This window comes from Oratosquilla oratoria, chromosome 25 (genome assembly GCF_046742065.1).
Source record: "Oratosquilla oratoria isolate Oo_2021 chromosome 25, ASM4674206v1, whole genome shotgun sequence".
Classification (NCBI taxonomy): Eukaryota; Metazoa; Arthropoda; class Malacostraca; order Stomatopoda; family Squillidae; genus Oratosquilla; species Oratosquilla oratoria.
Genome location: NC_134801.1, coordinates 13,431,494 through 13,443,993, shown reverse-complemented (window position 1 = coordinate 13,443,993; position 12,500 = coordinate 13,431,494). Strand labels below are relative to the sequence as shown.

Sequence of the window (12,500 nt, the reverse complement as noted above, 5' to 3'; positions counted from 1 at the left end):
TAAGCTACCCGGTCTCTGTAGCTGACCAGGGGAAGAAGTCGGTGACAAACAACGTTCTATAGTTATCCGTTTCAGACTGCAAAAAGAGATTGGGTATGAAAGATGTAGTTTACGAGTCCCCCCCCCCACCAGCAAAACCATGATGAACTTGCGAGAACAATTAAATGCGCCAGTTACTCCCATCTTTTAACTCGTACACGGTAAACACAGAGGGAAGGTTTCAGACACGCAAGACGCAATTTTTTTTTAGAATTAAAAGTTGTCGTTTTGAATTAAAACAAAGATGAGGTTTCCCAGATTCTTGTAATGTAAAACAGTGATTGTAGGGATGGGGATTGTTCGGTATGTCTCAAGAGCGATTTTGTGAGTTACGATGTCGACAGGAAACCTCTCCGACCGTGATGAGGTTGGATGTAATACGTAAATAATTAAATGAATAGGTAAAGATACAGATGTTCAGCTTCATCCTAGTGAATAATAGAATTTCATATTCACCTGCAAAAACAATTTGTTAAATCTGTAATATTTACTGTGTTTCTGTAAATAAGTTGAAGTACTTAGATAATGATATATTGTTTGAAGCCGTGAAACATGTTTAACTTGTAACTGTATAACCAAACGGACAAGGATAAGAAATACCGTACATAATTTCACAAATAAAAATAGTGCTTGATATATTGTATTTCCTATGTTAGTATATACGGAAAAAATGTGTGGAGGAATTACTTTTTTTACAGTGTATGACAATCGCTTGGTCTCGGCGCTTATTCCATTTATTTGCGACGCAGGAAGTAGGAAATTTTGCTAACCATATAGCTCCATATAGCGTGAAAATAATTTCAAATTCGATGTCCTCAGCCTCCATTTAAATCGTACATATTTATTTTAAGTTTACCCTGAATCTCCGCTTTATTATACAAGATGGCTGCAACTTTCTCGTTACATCATGACAGAAGTGTGATGAGATGAGCGTGAGTTTCCTTGTTGCGTCGTGCATTTGGGTCAGCACCCAGGATGTGGTTTATGATATTGAGTGGTGTGTCCTTGGAGTGGGTGTGTCGACAAAATGGACTATACGACAGATGTTGGTGATGGATTTTGTGTGTGATTCACACAACACACACACACGTGATCGACAGCTAACCTCCCGGATGAGAGCATACACTCACAAGCCCGATCTATGGGTAATTTTGTGACACAGTTAACAAAACTCGTATGAAAAAAATTAAAATTGGAGTTGCCGACTCTGGAACAGAGAAGAGAAAGGTGACTCGTTGACTATCTACAGAATTATGAAATGCATGGAAGTTCTTTAGAGAAGACTTACTAAATTGGGACAGGAGAAACACAAGAGGACATGGAAAGAAGCATAAAAAGGACAATTATAGAAAAGACCTAAAAAAAGAACAGGTTCCCCACAGAGTGGTGGATGTGTGGAACACATTAGACGAAATAACAGTGTGTGCAAAAACAATACAAGAATTAAAGAGCAAACTAGATATGGAGAGATACAAAGACGGGACACCATGAGTTTAGCTCCCCTTCCCGTAAAATACAAATAGGTAAATATACACACAGACACAGGCTTAAATGTGACAAAGATAACAGAAAGAAATAATAATGTGGAATTGATTATGATAAAAGTTGAAAACAATGACATGAAAAGTAGAAAATCTGTAGTGATATATGTGCCCCCAAAAACATATTCTTGGACAGAGGGTGACCATTCCATAATGTTGGCAGACACAAAGCATGCAATAAATGAAATACTGAAAGGAGGAAACTTAATGATTATGGGTGACTTTAACTCCAAATATGTTGGGAGATGACAGTGAAAGGTGGAGAGGACCTTTGGGGAAATATACTACTGGACATGACCATTGAGTACACAGTGACTCAAGGGGTAAAAGAAAATACCAAATATAGAAATAATGAAGAATAATTGAGACAGGACTTAATATTTACTAGCCTGAAATTGTGGATAGAATGGAATACAAGACACCAATTGGGAGGAGTGACCACATACTAATCAAGTTCGAACTAAAAGAGGAAATTTATTTGGGAAGAATTGAGAAACACAGAAAGAGAAGACTAATGTACAACAAAACGGATTTTAAGAAACACAGAAAATTCTTTCAAAAAGTGAATTGGGAAAACTTTAATGAAGAAACAAAGATGGAAGAGAAATGGACAATATTAAAAGAAATCTGTAATGAAGGAATAGATGAATATTATACCAAAACAAAAACAGGAAAAGGTGTACATTAAATGCTGCTATAGCAAAAAATGTAGTGAGGCAAAAGATAGAGATAAAGCTTGGAAAAAATGTAAAAAAAAAAAAAAAAAAAATGGGTAAGTGGCAAATATATATCAAACTAAGAAATGAATATGTAAAAATATGCAGGGAAGAAAAAATGAACTATGGAAAAGATATAATAGACAAATGTAAGGATCAACCTAGATTATTCTACAGATATGTAAATGGTAAATAAAAAATAAACAGTAAATAGTGAAATTCTGTTAAGGGAATGCAAAATTTATAGAAGACGTAGAAATTGCTGAAATAATGAACAAACATTTTAAATCTGTATTCACAAAGGAAAATACACAATATTGGGATGAAGGAAAGGGAGAAAGATCCCCTCAATGAAAGAAATAATTGTGACACAGAAAGAAATAAGGGACCAAATAATCAACCTTGATGTCAGAAAATCACGTGGCCCGGACGGAATTCCAATTGGATAGTAAAAGAATCTATAGATGAACTAATGGACAAAATACATAAGATAATAGATTGCTCACTCAAAGAAGGAAAGGTACCGCAAGATTGGAAAATGCAAATATTGTACCAATATATAAAGGAGATTAAGACCCAACAAACTATAGACCAGTCTCCCTTGCAAGAACAATAGCTAAAATATGTGAAAAAGTTATCAAAAGTAGATAGACTAAACATCTGGAAGAAAATGATATACTGAATCGAAAACAATTTGGTTTTAGATAAGGAAGATAATGTGCTACAAACTTGATTTGTTTTTATTCGAGGTTAATAGATATACACCCACTCCTCGTTTAACGACCTACTCGGTTAACGACAACTCGGAGTAACGACGGGCTTTATGACAGACCAATATTCGTTTAACGTAAATCTCCCGAAATTACGACGTCGTGTACGATAGTTAAGTTGGCTGAGGCAGATTTGTATGATGTTATAAATGAACTTGCACGGTGGATATTAGCTGTGAGGTAAAGTGTTCTGAAGCTTAGGTCTACATTACCATCCTGCAAGCTGGAAAAACTACCTGGGGTACAATATATACCGGTAGTGGTAAATTTTTAGTTTCGACCAAGGGCGCAATATAGCAATAGAAAATTAATTATTAATTTTGTAAATTATAATGTATCAACGTAATATGCAATTTTGTGAGCGGGAAAAAAAAGTGCTAAAACAAATTTCGTAAGTAACGAAGTCATGTCGGACGAATGGTACACCATGTTTGTTATGATAGATGCCGATGTCGAGGAAATGAAAGGATGATAAATTCTCTTAACCTAAACTAAACTAACCTAACCTGTGTTTGATAAATCATTACCTGCAAATTAAATGTCATCCGGCTCGTCCTCGTTGTCGTCGTCGTGAGAGACGTTGGCAGACGACAAGATGGCGTCCCGAGCCTATGCTACCGACTTCGTTCATTAGCATATTTTCTTGTAGCAAGGTATTTTTTACTTTCATTTCCACCCACAAAATTGCATATTACGTTGATACATTTTAATTTACAAAATTAATAATTAATTTTCTATTGCTATATTGCGCCCATGGTCGAAACTAAAAAAAATACCCCGGTATTCAATATGGAATGTCAGCATACGCGGATTTGGTCATATACGGTAATTTCGGGAACATACCCACCGTAAATAAAGCTTTAATGTACTGTATAAAAGAGGGAAATACACGAAAATAAAGATACATGTATTGCTGGACATTGTACATACAGTACATGTACGTATATGTATACACTTTCGCTTAACGACCAATTCGGTTAACGACGGCGCGCTTGTCCCAATTGTCGTCGTTAAACGAGGAGTGGTTGTAATGCAAGAAAGGGACAGATGGGCAGATTGTGCTTTCCTGGATTTACAAAAGGCATTTGATAAAGTACCACACCTAAAGATATTAAGAAAATTCAACAGGAGGTGTACAAGGAAATTTATTGCATTGATAAAAGATATCTGATTAAAGATGGGAGGGGTTTGAGATGTCATAGAAGTAAATTAAGAAAGTCCACATGTCAAAGGGATGTGAAGAAATACAGTTTTCCATATAGATGTATATATGGAATAACTTAGGTGATATAGCCCATGAGTTCAAATCTAAATATGATAATAGGAAATAAAACATATAGATTAATTTAGAAAATTAGAAAATAGGAGACAGGACCCAACAACAGTTGCTCCTTTTCTATATACTACAATTAGGTAAATACACACACACACGCACACAGAGTGAAGGATATAAGCAAGATCGAGAGAATACAAAGGGCAGCAACTAAACTTGTCCCCAACCTGGCAGATAAACCACATGTGGAAAGATTAAAACTACTAAATGATTGGGGAAATTACCTCAATAACTGTAGGGAAGGATTTTGATGTAACAGACCAGATTGATAACATTATGGGTTAGGTCAGTATAAAAGAAATGGTACACATCCAAGAAAAATAAAGTTCAAGTTGGAAGCTATGGCAGACGAGGTAATCAGCAAGTCTTGGAAGATAGCACAAGAAGAAAAGCTAAAAAATATTTGGATTAGGAAAGATGGTAATGAAGAGGAATAAGCGAAGACAAGAAAACTCTTAGAGAAAGCCATAGCCAAAACTGGGAGATAGAAGAGGAAAAAGATATATATTTATTTATTTTATTCATTTTAATGATTTTTTTTTTTTTCCCATTTTTTCTTTGAGTTGTCAGGTGAGGAAATGTTTTCTAAAAAAAGGGGGGTGGGTGGAGGCAGTATTGCAAAGGAAACACCACACTTAGAGTAGCATATGCTATTGTTGATGGTTCACTATTGGCTAGATTGGAGATGGATGACTACTTGAGGAAAAACAAGCCTGATATTTTGTGTGTAGTGGAAACAAAACTAAAAAAACATTAACTAACAGTTGGGGAACAATAGATGTACCTTCTGGAGAAGAGACAGAGAAGATAAATTGGGTGGAGGGTTAACATTTGTGAAGATGGAAGAGGGAGTAAGAAAGCAATTTTGAAAGAGCTGTAGTAGATAATTGCAAAACTTAAGTAATCAAGTTAATAGTGGGTGGTAAGACCATTGAAGATGCCTCAGCTTAGGGAAAAGTAATGAATGAATGTTTCCAATTGGTCTTTGCAAAAGAGAGCACCTTTTTTAGAGGAAAGTGAGAGGAGCAAAAAAAAACAGGTTTAGAAGATAAATGTGGAAATGAGAGAAGTGATCAATCTCTTGGAATCATTGGATCTGACAAAAGCTTCAGGACCTGATGGGATCTCAAACTGCATACTTAAAGGATGTAGGGAACAACTAGCAGAGAAGATTCACAGTCTTGTTACATGTTCATTGGAAGAAGGCATTGTGCTGCTTGATTGGAGAAGGGGAAATGCGGTGCCAATTCACAAAGGTGGAAATGAGGAGACACCATTAAATTATAGACTGGTATCTCCGACCAACACAATAGTGAAATAATGTGAAAGGATTGTGAAAGATTGTTGGACCATATCTTTAAGAGATGGACATTCCAAGAGACAGTTTGGCCTTAGATCTGGAAGGTTGTGTGGATCAAACCTCTTAAGCTTTACTTGAGAGTGATTGATGCAATGCAAGAGAGAGAGGGGTGGATGGACTGTGTAGTTTGACCTAAAGAAGGCATTTGTTTTATGTGGAAACTGGAGCATGTTGGAGGACTGAGAGGGAAACTACTAGAATGAATGAAAGACTTTTTGAAGGAAAGATACATGAGGATAGTAGTAAAGGGTAAGATGTCAAAATGGAGAGCAATAATGAGCAGAGTACCACAAGGTTCAGTGCTTTCACCAATAATGTTTTTTGTCTGTTAATGACATGATGCAAGGAACAAGAAGTTGTGCCAATATGTTTGCAGATGATGCAAAAATCATGAGAAGAGTGAAAAACAAGTAGTATGGTAGACTATTGCAGAAACATTGAGACACTTTCTGCATAGAGCCAAGAATGGGAAATGAAGTTTAATACCAAAAGATACAAAATACTGGAAATGAGCTATAGTAGCAAAAGGCCATCCTTAAACTAATAATTGGGAAGTTAACTCATTACAAAAGCAAAAGAGGAGAAAGACTTGGGAGTGTCACCTGACAGACGTATCAGCATGATTGTGGGAGAGATGTATGGACTACTGCAGAAGAGTGGTGTTTCACTATATGGATGAAGAGATTATGAAAAAAACTCATAAAAATCCTGATCTGTCCAAGACTTATGAAAAAAACTCATAAAAATCCTGATCTGTCCAAGACTGGAATATGCATCAGTAATATGGTCCCCACAAAGAGTGATGGATATAATGAAGATCGAGAGAATACAAAGGGTAGCAACCAAACTGGTCCCCGGCCTGGTAGGTAAACCATATGAGGAAAGACTAAAAGTATTGGGTCCGCCAACTTTGAAAGATAGAAGAGAAAGAGGTGATATGATTACAGTATTCAGGTCACTAAAGGTGATAGATTGCATTGACAAAAGAAATCTCCTAATTAAAGATGGGATTTAAGAGGTTATAGGAAAATTAAGAAAGACCACATGTCTAAAGGATGTGAAGAAGTACAGTTTTCCATGTAGATGCATAAATACCTGGAATAGTGTAGGAAGTGATTAAGCCCGAGCTCAAACAATACACATAGTTAAAGTGTAAATATAATTAGAAATCAAGGATATAGATTAAATTGGATCTGTACCTGAATTTGAGGCTATGTAGGATAAATGATTAGAGAATAAGAGGCAGGACCCAATGAGCATTGCTCCTTTTCTTGTATATTACAATTAGGTAAATACACTGAATAGGGTAGGAGGGTTTAAGATGTCATGGGATCAAATTTAACATGACCATATGTCTAAATAATGTGAAGAAATAGTTGGAATACCCATAGCTTAGAAAGTAACATACAACAAAAGACCTTGTATCTGGCACCAGTGGGACCAAGGATGTAGTGGTTATGAGAAAATGCTGGATACGGGAAGGGATACTTAAAAAGATATATTTATTTACATCATTCATTCACTTGTTGATAAATTTTAATTCACTTTAATAATAAACACATCCACATATCTCTATATTGTAAATTCAATCAGTATAGAGTAAATTCAATCAATATACATTGGTTATAATCATCACAGCATCACCAGTTGTCTAATTCATCATCTGATAATGTGAGTGGCCATGGTTGGTATTGGTGGCTGAGGCTGAGAGGGTGCGTTCACCTTTACACTCAAGTTTTCCTTCACTGAATTTTTTGTACCAACTTTCATAAAATCTATGATGTCGCTTTGCTTAGAATTTTTCCTTCTTTGTAACAAGAACTCATTTTGAATACAGTGAAGTGATATCACATCATGCGTGCTTATGCATATGTACTGTTCTGCAAATTTCACAAACACAGCTAGACCTTTTGTTGCATCCTTCCATGACACTTTTGGCTCAGGGTCATCATCTTCCTCACAATCTGCCTCTGTCGTTTTCACGTGGTGTTCATCGAGAACTCATTGTATGATGAATTCATCATCACTAAGTGAGAATGTTACTACTTGATCACTGTCCATATCCACCCATGCTTCTATCGCTTCATTACTAATGCAAAGTTTACCATGACCACCCATCTCTTTCAATTCTTTCACCACCGACTTCTTTCTTACCAATGGAAAACCCTCAAAATCCTCATCCCCTTCCTGATCTTCAAACATTGTTTTCAGATAAAATTTTCTTCAACATCGCATTAAAGTTTGTTGTTTTACATCCTCCCAAGCTAGCAAAGCCATAAAAATAGCATCTTTAACACTAAACCCACGTTGGAATTTGAAATTGCTACTGTCCTCAAAATAAACTAGTTTGCGCATAAAACTTTTTCTATAATTCATTTTAAAGTCCTTTCTTTTTCAAATTTTCTTTCACTGATGGGACAAACATGTGCTTGAACCAGCTCATGAATGTTTCTGAGTCCATCCATGCATTATTTTGTGAGCAATAATCCACTGGCAAATATGTTAGATTTTTAAAACAATGTGGCTTCCGGTATTTTCCAATGACGCACAATTTGACTTTATGAGTGTTTTCACACACAGTAACACCATCATTCTATCCTTGCTTTATTTGAATCCTTTGGTGGCTTCCTCTGCTTCACTGGCTAGTGTAGATGTCAGTAGACAGCGGTAGAACGGGCCAGTCTTGTCAGCATTGTAGATCTGCTCTGGTTTCAGATTGTTCTTGGCAACCAATTTTGCAAACCTATGATAAAAAGAAAGGAGGAAAGAAAAATTAAAAATATACATGTGCGCTATACATCCACATATGAGAGAGAAAAATTGAGATATGAGATGCGAATCTTTACCATGAAGGCATAGCTTAATTAACATACTTGTCAATAAACTCCTCTATAGACAGATCAAGATGACGTATTCCATGGTGATTCTTGAATCTGTGAAGCCAACCATCTGAGAACTGGCACAATTCTCCAAATGACATATTTTCAGCAAAATCTTTGGCTTTTTCTTGCAGCATTGGGCCTGATATAGCTGCACCTTCAGATCTTTTAAGACAAAACCACTCGTACAACACTTTGTCCAGCATATCCACATGTTTATGTTGTAGAATGTTGCGATTTTCTGCAGCTTTAGGTGTGTCACTCAACTTCACTAACTCTCTTAGCTTCTTGGATTGGGCCTTGGTATCGTAAATGGTAGATGATCCGGTGGTGTATTCCTCCATTAGTATTTTTCTATTTTCGCTTTTCTCCAATTTTCTGCATATGTCTACCTTTTGCTTAAGTGAAAGTACCACACGTTTCCTCTTCTCAACCTTGGGCATGATGAAATAGAGTTAATTAGCATATGCATGGCGGTGGCTAACACGTGGCGGGAGAAGTGAATGGGACTGAGAAGCCCTGGTGGTGGCGGGAGCAATTACAACCACGCGTAGGAATTTTAAAGATGCTCGGGAAATTTAAATATATATACTGTATATCTTTTTACATATACTGTATCTATATCACAATTTTTTTTTTTTTTTCGTAAAAAATATGCCAGTTGTTTGAAGATGGAATTATGCATTAATTTAAAACTACATATGATATAATTGGAGAATAAAGAGATATAGCCCATGTTAGAAGCATATATAAATTTGTAGCTAGGTATGTAATTGGAGAGTAAGAAACTGGACCACACAAGCATTACTCCTTTTATATATACTACAGTTGGGCAGTTTTTATATGGAAAGGGCACACATTTTCCTGTAGGATGTGTGAATCGGAAGGGGTTATTGAGCTATTCAAAGAGCCCATAGAGCTGGTCAAGGTAGAGCTTCTCCCCCCATCTGAGTAAAATAGTCTGACACTAACCATCACGCCAGAATCTGTAGTAAAGTTTGAACAGATCAACTGCCTTCCTTAATGATCCCTTCAGCCTACTGGGGTCTCAGTGTTTGTCTCTATCTATCTCCTTTCCCTCCACCTGTCTCTCCTCTGCTCACCTCCTGCCTTTCTCCATCTCTCTTTCTTTCTCAATAAATATCACTCAGTCACATGGAATTCTCAGTTGCCTGTATTTTAGATACTGTTATATCACTTGGTTCCACTAGCAAAAAAGTAATCCTTTGCATTTTGTCTTTCAGGTAAGCTGGTGGTCTGTGAGGTCCCATTGTGATGCCAAGACCTGCTTCAGGTTGACGTAAGGTAGATCTTTTAGTTGCGACCACTCATGGGCCACATAAAGTTTTGTTTGTTGGTATGAAATAAGATTACTCTAGCTTAAATTCCATCACATGACAAGTAATTCTTTTTTTGAGTTCTCTCACTGAAAACCCATAGCCCCACAGCAGACAGGAATGGCCCTCAGGCCTTCCCATAGACTTTACCAGGAAGAAGCACTAGACTACTTTCCAGGCTGTAGTATTGTGGGTCTTTTCTGTGGCACTGCCTAGTAGTGGGGAGGGGAGCAGTAATCAGTCAATAGCTCTCCTTATGTGAAAAAGTGGAGAAACATGTTCACAAGATGATTTTAGGTCTTGGGCCCAGTCTAACAAGTACTAACCCTTCAAGGCCAAACATCGTCTGTTAATGTTTGAATTTATGTTGAAAATTGGTTGAGCATTGAATGTGCCACTTTTTTATTTTATTTTTATTATTATTATTATTATTGAAATCACTCATTATCAATAAGTCCCAGGTGCAGAAACTAGACAGTTCTTGAAACAACATTTTGCCATCTGCTAATGATAATGTCTTTGGTCTATATATTACACCTATATTAATTTTTTGTCCATTTGTTTGTGTTAATTCTATCCACAAGCTATCATATGCATCCTGTTTCACTTTCTTTAAAACATAGGCATGAACATTGCTTTTAACATATGACAAAACACCCCCACCTTTCTTGTGGTTTCTATCCTAATGAATGTTTAAATCCTGCAATATTAAATTCAGCTTCAAACTCTCCACTATTTAACCATACCTTGGTTATTCCTATCATATCGAGATTTTCGCTTTTGACATATACCTGTATTTCTTGAAATTTGTTCCAAATACTATGAGCATTAAAGTACATGGTTTTAAGAAACTCATAGTTATTTCTTTTTTATTCATTTTGAGTTTCAACATCATGCCTTACAATATAATTTTGTTCTTTATTAGCACTTTGCTCTATATTGACATTTAGTCCTTCATTGATATTTAGTGTCTCATGGACATCTGGTCCCTCATGGTCATCTAATCTCTCATGTACACCTTGTCCCCCTCCATCACCACATCCGACACCGGCCACTCATTGTTCTCTAATGTTCTGTATGGCATCACTTCCTAAAATATTATTCTGTCCACCACTGACATTATATCCTGTGATATTTTGTCCTCCACTATCATTACATCCAATTGTGATATTTTGTCCTTCATTGACATTATATCCTAATGTAATATTTTGTCCTCTACTGACATTATATCCTAAAATGGTATTTTGTCTTTTACTGACATTATATCCTGAATTGACATTTTGGCCTACACTGACATATTGCTCTATTTTATTGCTATACCCTAATTGTTAGAAATATTTTTTTGATGAAAACTACAAAAACAAATGATGAAAAGTAAGGTATCGCTGACTTTAGAGGGTACTTGACTGAAAACAGGAAACATGAAGCGGTTGGTCATCATCATTTTGTAGAGACCAATGTCCCAACTATCTTAGGAAAAGTAGAGCCACAACAAAGGAATAATAAATATGTTTCATAAACCATAAAATCTGAAAAAAAATTGAGGTAATTATTTGGACTTTGTGATACTGAAGAATCTAATTGCAGTCATTGCAGATGGTGGTTGAATGTTCCTGACACACTGGTCTTTTGCAGTGTAGGCAATAGTTACCCAGAATAGCGACAAACAGATTAAAAAAAAAATCATAATGAACATAAAACTATGATTCCCTAGTCAACACAAATACGATGCATTCCAAATGATACCATCACCATCGAAAACAAACAAAATTCAACATATCAGTCATAAAAAAATAATAAAAAAGAAGAAATTCTTATTTACCCATATGTATAAATGATAAAATATTTATATGACATGAAAAAAGCTCAGGTAAAGTGGGGTCTAACAAACCCCACGATACTCACACCTAAGGTAAAGTGGGGTCTGACGGGCCCAAAAGCTCTATAAAGCTTATATAGAGCAAGATTCAGGAATGACCCTATCACCCCTTTAAACTACTCTACTCATCAAGAAGGTATATGGGAGAATATATCTATATGCAATATATTAGTATATTAAAAATAAAAAACAAAAAAGCATGGGGTCTGTCTGACCCCACTTTATTTAAGCCGGGTTAATTATGTCTTTCACCGTATTTTTCTATAGAAAGTAATTAATAATTCTCGATGGGGTGAATTAAACTGAGTTAGAATTATTATTCTTTTCTTGTCAATTTACACCATGGGACTCCCGCCAGGGATCGTCAATCCACTCACTAAACCACCCCTGAACCGACGTTATGACTTTACTCATCCAATCATCTTTACTGTTACAAACAAGTGCCTTTCCCAAAGGCGTGACTTTTCTCCCTTGTACCAATAAATTTTTCTCCTCCTCCACCCTTCTCCAATCAGAAAGACTGTTACAACTCCATAAGCAATACTGCTTAAACAAGCAATCTCGATATCGATGCAGAGAAAGTAGGAAGTACAAAAAACATTGTAGAAAACAAATACTCCCAAGCTACAAATGACCTAATTAAAAG

General features: G+C 36.1%; 1 protein-coding gene across 3 annotated transcripts in view; it reads left to right on the top strand.

Moving 5' to 3' along the window:
* spas (spastin) overlaps positions 1-12,500 on the top strand; it is a 367,066-nt gene that overhangs the window by 136,107 nt on the left and 218,459 nt on the right. Inside the window, exon 1 of one of the 3 annotated variants that reach the window (XM_076208391.1) lies at positions 9,920-9,943. The exons of the other annotated variants lie outside the window; for them this stretch is intronic. The gene's annotated coding sequence lies outside the window, so the exon portion shown is untranslated. Of the gene's footprint in view, positions 1-9,919; positions 9,944-12,500 lie in introns of those variants that run through there. 3 annotated transcript variants of the gene reach the window in all.